This window comes from Chanos chanos, chromosome 9 (genome assembly GCF_902362185.1).
Source record: "Chanos chanos chromosome 9, fChaCha1.1, whole genome shotgun sequence".
Taxonomy (NCBI): Eukaryota; Metazoa; Chordata; class Actinopteri; order Gonorynchiformes; family Chanidae; genus Chanos; species Chanos chanos.
In genome coordinates, this window is record NC_044503.1 from 38,203,519 (window position 1) to 38,216,724 (window position 13,206).

The following is a 13,206-nucleotide window of genomic DNA, read 5'->3' on the forward strand; positions in this document are numbered from 1 at the left end:
CACACACACACACACACACACACACACTCTCTCTCTCTCTCCTTGCAGCTGTCTGATATTGAGGACTGGCCCTTGCTCAATTACACACACAGATGTGCTTGGCCATCACAGAACTATTCAGGAAAATTTATAGCTTCAGTACACACACACACACACACACACACACACACACAGAGTGAATGTTTCCCTTCCACTGAAAAATGACAGATACATTTTTGACTATGAGCTGTCAGTCCTGTTATTCAAAATGATCTGTCTTCTGTTTTACATGTCATCTGCTCTCTCACACACACCCAGCCGTACGAATGCGGAGAACGCAAATGCTTTCAAGAGAGCACGATGTTCAAACGGACTTGTCTTGTTCCAACAAAAACCCGACCGAACGACCGACCGCAACGCTCCACGGGAATGTCTCTGGGAGACACGGAGCCGCTCCGTTCAAGCCTGGGATTTCCTCTCACACGCGAATTGAAGTAAAGCGATGAATCAAGATGCACTAAGGACAAACGGAACAGCGTGACAACAGGGCGTGCTCCGTCCACCACGGGGTAGTCTTCCAAAAAAAAAGAAAAAAACTCCCCACATCCCAGTTCCCTACTGTAGTCCAGAGTGGAGGAATTCCCATAATCTCCCTCTCGCAGTCCAGACTGGAAGCAGTCCCGTTAGTTCCCTAATGCGGTGAACGGGAGGAAGACACCTTGGAAGGAACCGAGACTCAACAGGGGGAGCCCTGTTAAGATCCTTCTCTGGCAGGTACACATGAACATAGTTTAGGAACCATGTAGGAGAAGGACCTGCCACCAACTGTGGATTTCGCGACAACGGGTAAGAGAAAAAGAAGGCTTGCGTTTTGTGATCGGAGAGGGCCGCGTGGACAACAGATTGTTAAGAGGTCACTCAGGTACGAGGGAGCTTGACCAATAAGAGCCATATATGTTAGCGGCAGAATTTTATAATCGATATGAAACCTGACAGGTAACCAGTGTGGACTGGGTAATACTGGACTAATGTGTTCGCACTTCCCTTGTTCCTGTAAGAACCCTCGCGGCAGCATTCTGAACCAACCGAAGCTTGTTTGCATACATGACAGTGCATCCAGCCAATAGCGCGTTACCGCAATCTAATCTAGTTACATTAAGTCTATGCATGTTACGTCTGTTTATGTTATGAATGCATGAACTAACTTCTCTTCATCGTGTAAGGACAGCCTGCTCCTTATCTTGGCTATATCGCAGAGATGAGACAGGGATGTTCTTGGTATGTTACCGACGCGGGTAACACACGTTAAATCGCTGTGCACCACGACCCCCAAGATTCCTAACTACAGCGCACGATGTCCTTAATACAACTGGCTAATCTAGAGAACTGGGAGAGTTCATCTGGTCTTGCAGACACATATAGTTATATGATGGAAGTTGATGCTGTGCTTACTGAAGTTGTAACGGTTCTGAAACCGAGACCGATACCGCGATACAAGCATCCACGGTCTCATGTCGCGGTTCCGGAAGACGCAGCCTCGTAAGTATGGCGACTGCAAAGCAAGAGCTTGAGGACCCTCCCGTATCCTTCAGGTCCCCTGTTTGGGACCATTTCGGTTTTCCAGTGAACTACAGTAGCAATGGGCAAAAACGAGTGGATAAGACGAAGGCAGCGTGCCGGCATTGTTCAACCGAAATCGTGTATATTGCTGGCAGTACGTCGAACATGATTACTCATTTGAGATGGCATCATCCAAATGTGAATACCACCGTTATAAGGAAAAAACAGAGTGGAATGCAAACTGGAAATTATGGCCAGTTTGCCACTGTTTACAAGTTTGTACAAGTTTATAAGTTTACAAGCAAATTCACAATAAATGAGAAGACATTTCATGTTTTGCATGTCTTTTTTCACCATACCCAAACCGTACCGAACTGTGACTTCTAAACCGAGGTACGTACCGGACCGTGATTTTGCATACCATTACACCCCTAGTGCTTACGGATGATGTCTCCTGATGGTATCAAGTACAAGGAGAACAGTAAGGGACCTAAAATAGAGCCCTGTGGCACACCGTATTTAACCTGAGAGATATCTGACAGTTCCCCGTTTCCACTTACAAAGTGGTGGGTGATCTTTCAGGTAAGATTTAAACCATGCTAATGCCCGTCCACAAACGCCAACGCGCTTCGCAAGACTTCTCAGAGGTACACTGTGGTCTACAGTAGTGTCAAATGGTGCCCTAAGCTCTGGTAACACACATAGCGAGACACATCCGCAGTCAGAGGACAAAGGCAGGTTGTTAATTACTCTGACCAGTCCTGTCTCTGTGCTGTGGTGGGGCCTAAATCCAGACTGAGAGACTTCATGTACCCCATTTCTTTGGAGGAAGCAGCACAACTGAAAAGACACAGTTTCTTCTGCTGCTTTGGATATGAATGGGAGGTTAGAGATTGGTCTACAGTTAATAAAATCGCATGGGTCAAGATCAGGTTTCGTAATAAGTGGTCTAATAATTGCCGCTCTATATGGGCCCGAGGTTTAAAGAGGAATTAACAACGCTTTGTAACTGTTCTGATATTGTAACTTTTTTAACAGCATTAGGGGCACTGGATCAAATGTACAAGTTGAGGAATTTGATGTTGCTGATATCTTTCTAAGTTCATCAAGCTCAGTGATAAGTCTGGGCGGTTGTCGATGAAGCTATCCGTGGTGGCCGGCGTTATTCTCCGACTGTTTCCATAATGAGGCGTTACTGGCGTTAAGGGGCAGCTTGCATAAAATAAGATAGCGATCAGAAATGCCTGCACTCTTTGGGCAAACAGATATAACATTAACATTAACCCCAAAGCACAAAACCAGGTCTAGGGTAATGATTATGGTGTTGTGTGGGTCCTATGACATTTCGACTAGTACCTACGGAGTTCAGGATGTCGGCGAATCCTGATCTGACGGAATCCCTCTCATTCTCCATGTGAATGTTACAGTCCACCACAATCACAGCATTGTGTACGCCAATAAAAAGAGTTTGACAGAAAATCTGAAATTTCTTTAACAAATTCCACCTAAGGCCTATAAAGACCTATAAATAGTAATGAGAGTGAATAACTGAGAGGATTTGGTGCTAGTACCAGGTACAGTGACATTAAGAGCCTCACATGAATTAATCTAATGGCCTGATCTCTGAGTACAGCTAACATATCATGACGTGTGTGTGTGGGGGGGGGGGGGGGGGGTTGAGTGAGTGTGTGACTAGACATACTCACTTTGGGGTGTATGTGAGTGTTTGCGTGTGTACGCTTGTTTATTAAGTTTGTACATGCATGTACGTATGCATGTGCGTGTGCTTGAATCTCACTATGTCTAAATATGTATTTGTGTGTTGGAGTGAGACAGTATCTAAGTACATACATACATGTGCGTGTGTGTATGAGTGAGTATTTTAGTGTGAATGCGTGTGTGTGTGTTTGTGTGTCTGTGTGTGTGTGTTTGCAACACTCGACAGGATATGGCACACACACACACACACACAGCTCAATAGCACACAGGAAGAGATGTGTTACAACACACTGACAGCAGCAGTGCTGAAGTGACTGTGAGCTGGGTAGCTGATCCAGGATCAGCAGTCTGTAGTTATGCAGTCATCTACACCGCCATCACAAAGCCCCACTCTTATCAATCCATTAGTGGAGAACTGATCCAGGATCAGCGGTTTGTAGTTACACCCACATTTACATCACCACCACAGAGTTCCACCCTTATTAATCCATGAGTGGCCGCGCCCTAAACAGTGTGTCAAGTAGGCTGTTCTGATGTCGAAATCTGAGAACAAAACATTTCAATGCAATAGGCCTACTTACAAATCCTGCACTTTAAATAGCTGTTATGCTAATCAGCCGGTACTCGCTACTGCAGATGAGGGCAAAGCAACTGCGCATCTGAGTTATAAAATGTAGTGAAAGTGTGAAGGAGAGTGTTTTGTGAGCAACTGCGCATCTGAGTTATAAAATGTAGTGAAAGTATGAAGGAGAGTGTTTTTTGTGAGCAACTGTGCATCTGAGTTATAAAATGTAGTGAAAGTTTGAAGGAGAGTGTTTTGTGTTTTGGCGCAAGCGAAGCACCGCGTAAGCCTAGGAGGGAGTCTCGTCACACACTTCCTGTTTTAACACGAGGAGGAAGAAAAAAAGGATGCGTTTTCTTTCTTTTCTCTCCTTTTTTTCTTTGACCGCTTTGCGTTTTTCGCCCGCTTTGAGCCTGTTTCACGAACGTTTGCGCCTCTGGATCCCTCTGACCCCTAGTGTGCCCTGAGTCAGGTCACAATGCCAAACTGGTACTGTGTTGAAAAAGGCTCGATGTGAGATGGAGATAAGATTTCGGTTTCTGGTTGGGTGTATGCGGTCAGGGTTATGATGAATGTTGTTCCTGTAAATGGTTTACGCTGACTAAAAGAGGATAAAACGCGTAGTGAGTTTTCATATGTGACACTGAAGGAGAGGTTAAGGCTGGGGGTTGTGGTGGTGAGTGCGACCGTCGTGATGCTGGTATTGAAGTGGAAATGCCAGAGCACGACGGCCTGTCCTTTACGAGTCACCCCCCCCCCCCCCCCCCCAACCCCCACCCCCCCGTACAGACACTGTGACTCACCTGAGATTCTGGATTAATCTGCTCTGCCTCAGACAGACGGATAGTCAGCCAACGTTATGATTCACTCGGTCCGACTCTGACTCTCTCTCTCTCTCTCTTTCTTTCTGATTGGACAAATCCCTCTGATAATAAACCAGCTGTACTTCTGTGTTGTTGTTTTTTTTACTCAGAAAAAAATGATTAATCAATCAAACTATCTATCTGTCTATCTATTTGTGAGTGTGTGTGTGTATGTGTGAGTGTGTCTATGTGCGTCTGCGCGTGCGTGTGTGCATTTGTGTGTATGCACGTGTGTGTGTGTATGTGTGTGTCTGTGTGTGTGTATCTGTGTGTGTGTGTATGTGTGTGTGTGTATGTGCGTGCGCGTGGGTGTGTGTGTGTGTGTATGTGTGTGTGTGCGTGCGCGCGTGTGTGTGTGTGTGTGGATGTGTTTGTGCGCGGCTGGTGTTGCAGGTTTTCTGCATGCAGTTGAGTAATCAGGTAAAGGATTCAGGGACACGGGAGCATGCAGTTGTTTGAGGGGCAGCAGACGTGGACACTTATGGGAAAACAGGGAATTACTCAACTTATTCACAGTCCGTACCTTCGGACAGTCGGAACAGTCTTATCACGAAAAAAAAAAAAAAAGAAAACAAGCAAGAAGGGGGGAAAAAAAACAGATCAGGTTGAGATGGTCACGTATCCAATCGGAGAATCCAGGGAATCGTCAGATAAGGCCGAAAGACAGAGCAGACGCGGAACAGGGACAGCCGACGGAACATGATTTGTCAAAATGATTTGTCGTAATGCCAGCGGTAAGGGTGCGGAAGCCAAAGTCAAACAGCCGTCCCAGCGAAGGAGAGAGAAATTTATGGCCTGTTCCGACCAGTGAGGAGGAAAGAGACCTGCCGATTCGTCCTTTACCCTAGACGCCCGACGGTTTCACACTCATCCATCCGCACAGCGCGCGTTAATGTACAGTTAGGACCCCCGACCCCCGAGGAGCCTTCGTTTGAATTCTCTCTCTAATGTGGGGATGACGTTGAGAGAGAAAAGACAAGATGAGAACCGTCTCCCATCATGCTGCCCTAGGAAAAAAAAAAACCAAACTAAAACTAAAAAGGCAGTGATCTCTCCCTCTGTTCTTCCTTTCTGTTCTGTGGTGAGTGGGTAAGTGCTTCAATGTTTAATGCATGAAAAATAAAAATACGATTTCTCTGAGTACTGTTCCTTTATTCATTCATGTTTGCTGAGGGCATTACTCAAAGCAGCTTATAATTAGCATACTCCTTTCTGGGTCAAAGGTCAATCACCTCCGGGGCGAGCTCAGGGTTAAAGGCAGTTACCCATCACGTTCAGGGTTTGAACCCATAACCCCCTGGTCGATTAGTCATGTCCTGTGCCCCTTCTTTTCTCGAAAAAAAAAGAAATTATAATAATAATAATTTAATTCATTTTATTAAACATTTCTTTTACCGGGTTGATCATTTAAGTTTCTCTTGAGATGAATGATGTAGCCAATCAGGTCTCCAAGCGCGCACACACACACACACACAAGGATAAATCTATGACATAATATCGACTGACCTCACACCTGTATCCGTTCATTATAACTACATCATAACGTCCATTGGGACGACGCTGTCTGTTGTTAGCACAATACCGCGTGGCCCACATTGCAGAGTAAGCAGATTACGATTTGATGGTTTATAATTCAGTAGGTGATGATGTAAGCAGACTCTTGTTGTGTGCAGCTGTTACCTATCTGTAATAAACTGTTGATAATGAAACATCGGGAACAGCAATGAAACATCAGTCGAGATAAGACAACACTGACAACACTGAACCCATTAAAGGACTCTACACTCATTATCTGTCATTAGCTTCTGGGTGGTGGTAAGACCCATTCTCTGCGCCAAAAGCTATTCTGAGATCAGTATGGCAGCTGTTGAAATCGTCTCTCTACTGTCAGTAGCTGGTCTGAGACCTGTGTACGATAGAGACTCCCAAACTGGAGTTTCAGGGAAAGTCAAGGTGACCTCTGATGCGACCTCATACCTTTATCTGAAGGATGGCTTAGGAACCATTGCTCTCAGCTGTTTCAAATGGCACAAACTAATCAGAGAGCTGCTTACAATCTGATTATATTCTGTTTATGTTCCCTGAGCTGTCTCAAGAGCCAAAACTTTACAGAGAAGACCTGACATCCCACAGGAAACCACCACACCAACCAGAACAAAAAAAAGTTTCAGCACAAATACGAAATTTTAAGATCTAAAGATCTGAAGATTCGACAGCAGGCAAACACAATACCATTAAGAAAGAAAGAAAAAAAAGCCTCAGAAGAATTCAGTGTAACCAAACATTCTATTGGCTCTTGGAACATTCCACTGGAATATTCTACCACTAAGGTTCCATAGCCACTTTTATGACATCACAGCTCTCTGAATAACCTTCTCTATCCTTGTATGTAAAAAAGGGAAGACAGTGTTAGACTACTGGGTACACCACTTGCATTAAAGCTAATATTCTGGGGGAGAAGAATGCTGACACTCTGTTCTGCACTCCACCCTTTTTTAAGCACAGTCCAGAGACAGATCCTCATCAATCTGCCAGACCCCAGACTATAACACACAATGTTCTGCTTATAGTTTGTGTACCATCACATAACATGTCAAGGACTTACTGGGACATGGCCACAATAAATATATGAATATATTTCGCTAAATGTTTGAAGAGCAGTGTATAAGGTGCAATGGACCCTCTACTGATCAGTGCATGCTTGGGAATAGTTTGTAAGGAGTTTAAACTCTCTCTCTGCTGTTCTGAGATCAGCATATGTGAAGTGTAAACTCATTCTACCTTTGTCTGTGCTGTTCTCCGAGCAGTATATGTGAAATTTAAACTCTGGTCTACTCTGTTTGTGCTGTTGTGAAGGGGGCTTGTGTCCAGGAATTCCATTCATCTCCACATGGCCATGCTTGCTGTATTTGTCACCACTTCCTGCTCACCACAGCACTTTTCCCCAATGACATCCTGAATTCCATTCTCCCATTGGCCAACAGGGTCATGTGACCACACTCTGACCATTCTCCTCTAGACCAATCACACTAAAGTAACTCTCTCTCTCTCTCTCTCTCCCTCCCTCTCTTTCTGTCTCCCTCTCTTTCTGGTGTGTGTGTGTGTGTTTGTGTGTGTGTCTGAAAAGGGAATTATGATATTTTCAGAACAGTCTGTAATGGCTAAGCAAAACACAAAGTTGTGCATTGTACTGAGTTCTCCAAAATGTACGGAGTTTGTAACTGACAACTGCGTGCATGCGTGCGTGTGTGCGTGCACGCGCGTGTGTGTGTGTGTGTGTGTGTGTGTGTCTGTGCGTGTGTGTGAGTCATAAAGCATGTTGACTGGTCATGTCCAATGACTCATCTGCAATTCCACTTCAGGCTATAAACACAAACTCTCCACACACACACACGCACACACACACACACACACACCAGGTACAGTAGGGGGGAAAGGAGTTCTAAGCCGAGCGGTGTGTCATGAAGTGAAAATCCTCCCACAAATGACCCATAATTTGTATCACACTCCAGTCATTCTCCCAAAAAAAAAAAAAGGGAGAAAAACGCATCCACGCTCTAAACCCTTTCCCTCAACCACGCAGCCAAACTTCCCTCCCTCTTCTCCCTGCCCCTCTCAGAGCTCCTACAAACAAAACAAAACAAAAAAAAACAGATCTGATCCTTCAACAAAGCCTCATCAACAGTAATAAATGATGAGGGACGGTCTCTACGACGACCCTCGTCTCTGGTGTGGTTTTTCTTTTGGTTTCTTCTCTGTCTCTCTGATCTTTGCTACGGGAGATAAAAGAAAGATGAAGTACGGAACAGACACTTTTTTTTTTTTTGATTTCCCTTCCTGTTTTGAAAATGCGGAAGTCAAGTCTTCAAAATCCTCAAATTCAAGCGGTGAGCTGTCAGAACGCCGGGGACCGCGTTTCTTCAGTCATTCGGAGGGAAGTGGAAACCGGAGAGAGGCCTACTGACCTCGTTGTTTTGCCTTTAACCGACTGACACAACAGACGGTTTATGGACCAAAGGTCAAAAATGACATCTTTTGCTTTCGTACATTAAAACATTAACGGGGAAAAATAAATAAATAAATAAATGCCTCAGCTTCATATTACTTCTCTATTTCTCTATGTCTTATTTGGACTTTTGTTAGAAAAGTCCCTCTTTGGTCTGAGTCCAAAAAAACAAAAAAAACCCTATTTTGTACTGTTTGCCCATGGAAAGAGCTGAGTGAATCTACTTAGGTATTTTTTTGGGGAGGGTGATTACTCAGACCTGTGTCACGGTCACACTGACACAGAAGGCTACAGAATGACAACATAAAGGGATTTCACTGAGCCGGCAACAGACTGCAGGTCAGTAACACTCACCTGATCAATAAATCAATCAATCAGTACTACTCCTCTCTCTCTCTCTCTCTCTCTCATACAGATACTGAGACACCTGGATCTCTTCCATGATTCCTAATTTTCCAAAGCGTATTCTGTTTACCTTTCTGTTTGAGTCTTTCTGTGACACACGCATGTACCTACTCACGTACACACACAATGTAAATGTAAAATGTAAACCTGATTGCACACACACTGTGAACTTGTCCTCTCCATTTAACCCATCCAACACACCAGTAGTGAACACACACACACACCGGAGCAGTGGACAGCATTCCTCTGCACCCAGGGAGCATTAGGGTTGAGTTGCTCAAGAATGTTGGACCTGGGAATCGAACCGGCAACCCTCCGGTCACAAGCCCGAGTGTCCAACCTTTAGACCACGGCTGCCCATAACACACACACACTGATATGCTTTCATCTAGATTACCAGATTAGATTAGACGTTCATCACTTGCACATCCGTACACTGAGAGCAGCGTTCACATTCGTTTACAGTCAGAGGGATAACCTGTTACGTGTCGTTCAGGAGAGGGGCCATAAAAGGACAAGCAGCCAGGTCACAGACTTTTGGACTGCAGGTATCTGCCATATAATTAATATCCTTATTAACTGGGTCCTTCCTTGACAGATTAATAGCTTTATAGCTTGGTTTTTGTTTTTTTTTTCATCGTTATCATACTCTCTGTTTATGTCGTGGCCGGAAACACTAGATTTCAATATTAGTTTCATAGATTGGCAGAGCATGTGTTTATATCTCTGACCAGGAATGAGTGGTCATATTCCATTAACCGTCCGTTACCTGCGCTGTACCCTCATAGCCCTAACGGCATGACGTGCTTTTAAAGCAATATCAGTCATTTCCAAATGTGTGAAAGGCATTCAACCATAAATCATAACGTCAATGTTGAGTATCATTACGAGAACAAACAGTTCTCGTTCAGAGCTCTGCTTTCCGAGTTGCTGGAAACCAGAGTGCACGGTGATGCATCGCGAGAGATCCTATGAACAGAGCGCTCGTTCCAAACGGGCGTTTCAGTGGGAACTCAGCATCCGTGTCATCAGTGGTATATTAACGAGTGGAGACAGAGGGTACACCTATTTGGAACAATGCATACATATGTGTTCGATACATCTCTACCTCTGTTTGTTTAGTGAGGTCAGTTAAAGGCTATAGTGTGTGTGTGTGTGTGTGTGTGTGTGTAGGGGGGGCGGTAATGAAATTACGTTCTTATCTCACCGGTCAGGGCGGGGGTAATGCTGATTTGGCCCAAAATGCAAATATAAACAGCGATAAATGAACAATCGTATCAGACTCGCTGTATGTAAAGTAAGCTAACTCTTCAGCTATCCAGCTAGCTATTTACAAGTAAGAGAAAACAAGAGTAAATAAGTGTTTACCCACAACATTTCCTTTTTACATACGAAAGACGTATGTTCGCCTTTTCATTGAGTCTACAGGTCTGCGTTTCTTATGAATTGGGATTCCCCCCCCCCTCGCACAGTCTACTACAGTACTCATGCCAAACCGAATTCAGCTGATCCAGTCCGTGCAAGACACTCCCGCAAAAAACTAACACTCTAAAAAACACAGGCTTTCATGGTGCGTTCAGTAAATATATATATATATATATAAGGTTGAACTAAACGCAGTTCGATCAAAGACCAGACATATTTTTAATGTTCTATGCTAGCATTATAATGGCCATAATGTAAACTTTCGGTTTTGTTAGTGAGGAGGTTGGAACACTGGGAGAGAAAGAGATAAAAACTCGGCCCACACACACTGGGATAAGCGAGCAGCGGTACAAGCCCAAGGCCCGCTGCCTGATGGGAAAATGCAACGGTTGTTTAGGCACTGCCAAACGAGTTAAGATCGTAGGTGACGCTACGGTGGTCTAGCGATCAACAAAACCAGTCAACAAAACTTCTCGGGACATCCGGAGCAAAGACTGTTTCTTATTTCAGATCGTAAAAAACTAGCTGTTTCATTCAGACTCGAACTTGCTGTCTGTTTTTTTTAGGTATCAAAAGTGCCCTTAATATTTGCATGTATTCTGTATGCCTATGATATAATTCCTGGAACGTGTAAGGGTCGTGCCAAATCTTGGACACTCCCAAGAACAGCAAACTGTAGATTCATGCACGTGGGGTCATGAGCAAATGAATATTGACCGTTTTAATCTCTTGAGTTTGAATCGTCATCAGCCTATTCCACGCAAAATAACTATTCCATTCTACTCCAATGTACAACAATAAGGTCCAACACCAAAAATAAAGTAATTACGACGAAAGTTGAACTGTACTCTTTGCAAAACAAGGCCTGTTTTAGCTTTTCTTAAAGGAAAAAATAATAATTCTACAGTTTGACCGCTGCTATGCCTAGTCATAGGTCAGACATGAATTATAACGGTCCAGTCGTACACTGTGTATCTTTCCGTGGTTGTTAGGGTTTAGTACACTCATTCAATGCCTGCACAAGAGTTCGGTGGACAGGAGGGCAATCTGGAGAGTAAATAATTACAGTTTACATGCTGTGTAAAGTATATTGCTCACAGAGCCGCGAGACTTAGCTCGCTCGTTGTAAATGTTTCACAGTAAAACCCCCACCATGTGGTAAAATATAACGCCAAGTATGACGAAAGGAAATGTTAGTCTGGACTCCGGTGCTGTAGTCCAGCACATGACCAATTCAACAGATAGTCAATGATGAACAGAGAGAGAGAGAGAGAGAGAGAGAGAGAGAATCAGAGAGTCTCTGTCTGTTGAGGTAGTAGCCAACTTGAGACGAGATAACGGTACTCACTTTGGTCACGCGCAGGTCCTCCGTGTCAAAGCCCGCTGAGATCTGCCAAAAACAACCGTGTAGTCGATTAAAAAACCTAAGATATTTCAACCACCTCAAAGTCGATCCAGGTTATTCTAACGTATCCCAGGAGTCTCCCGGCCCCTGTTGGTGTTCTGCCTGAAAATTCACGCTCCGGCCTGTCTGCTTCCGCCGCCTATCCGCATCTTTGCTTCCAACAAAAAAGTTTTCGAAGCCAAAAAAAAAATGTAAAATAAGGAGCGTAGCTGGAAGCCACACAAAGAAAAAAAAAAAACAAGTTGTTGAAAGTTCCTTTAGTTCCCGTTACAACGCGACCCCCTTGTCTTCATTAGTAAGATTTTTTACTTAATTTTCTAACTTTGTCCACACCTCTCTAATCGGCTTCCTCTTTTCTCTCTGTTCTTCTCCCTCTCTCTTTTTCTGAGATGAGGAGGTACGCGGTGGTAATTTTGCTCTCGCGGATAGGCGTCGGTCAGTCACGCAGAGTCGGTAGATCGGACTGCGAGGCAGGCGGGGGAGGAAGGCGTGACTAACGGGAGGGGGAGGTCCTAAAAGTGACGTTTACATCACGAACGGTAACATGTTCCCCTGACTTCCGTGCCGCGAAAAGAAAAACCTTTCGAGATTCAAGCGTTTACCTTTTGCATCCGAGTCTACACAGACACGCGCGCGCACACACGGTTTCATGCACAGATCACATAATAACTGGGCGGAGAAGGCTAATTAATACACAAATCTAGCCTCTAACTCGACAGGCAAAGACCGTTATAATATGTTATGTTACATTAGTTCACCTGTGTTTAAATTAGATAGTTTGGCGCATGTGTTAGCCTCGCGTGGAATTGCTGTCTTTGAAAAATACGTTAAGTAAGATATAATGCCGCTATTTCGTCACACCATATTAATTCGCTGAGCTCAGGGAGTTTTCTTGCTTGTCTGTAGTGGAGGAGGGGGTGAAGGGTCGCCGTTAATGCGTAGCTGGTCTGAAATTTCGACACGCGAGGGTTCAAAGGGTCAGGTCAGCCAGGCGCGAGGAGCTGTGGCCTTCCTATTGTTTGTTTGTTTGTATTTTTTCCCCACTCCTCAATCTAAAGGCCAAACCCGTTACAGAACGGACAACCTTTCCATAAATGTTTTGAGGAAAATAAGAACTAAGTTAACTTGTCTCAGTGAAAGTGTACTTAGAATCCCAAACGGTGTTATGTCATATTATATGACGGTTCATTAGCTGTGGTGGTACGCACGGGTGCGTGCGTGGGCGGGGGGGAGGGGGGTTCAGGGTTGGAAGCTAATGAGAACTCAGGATGACTGGAGCGCC

At 44.5% G+C, this 13,206-nt stretch overlaps 1 protein-coding gene across 1 annotated transcript in view; it reads right to left on the reverse strand.

Annotated features, from left to right (window-relative positions):
- The window catches only part of cers2b (ceramide synthase 2b), a 20,541-nt gene extending 8,163 nt beyond the window's left edge, over positions 1-12,378 (reverse strand). The window contains exon 1 of the mRNA XM_030784715.1: positions 11,868-12,378. The gene's annotated coding sequence lies outside the window, so the exon portion shown is untranslated. The remainder of the gene's footprint in view (positions 1-11,867) is intronic.
- Positions 12,379-13,206: the final 828 nt, after the last annotated feature.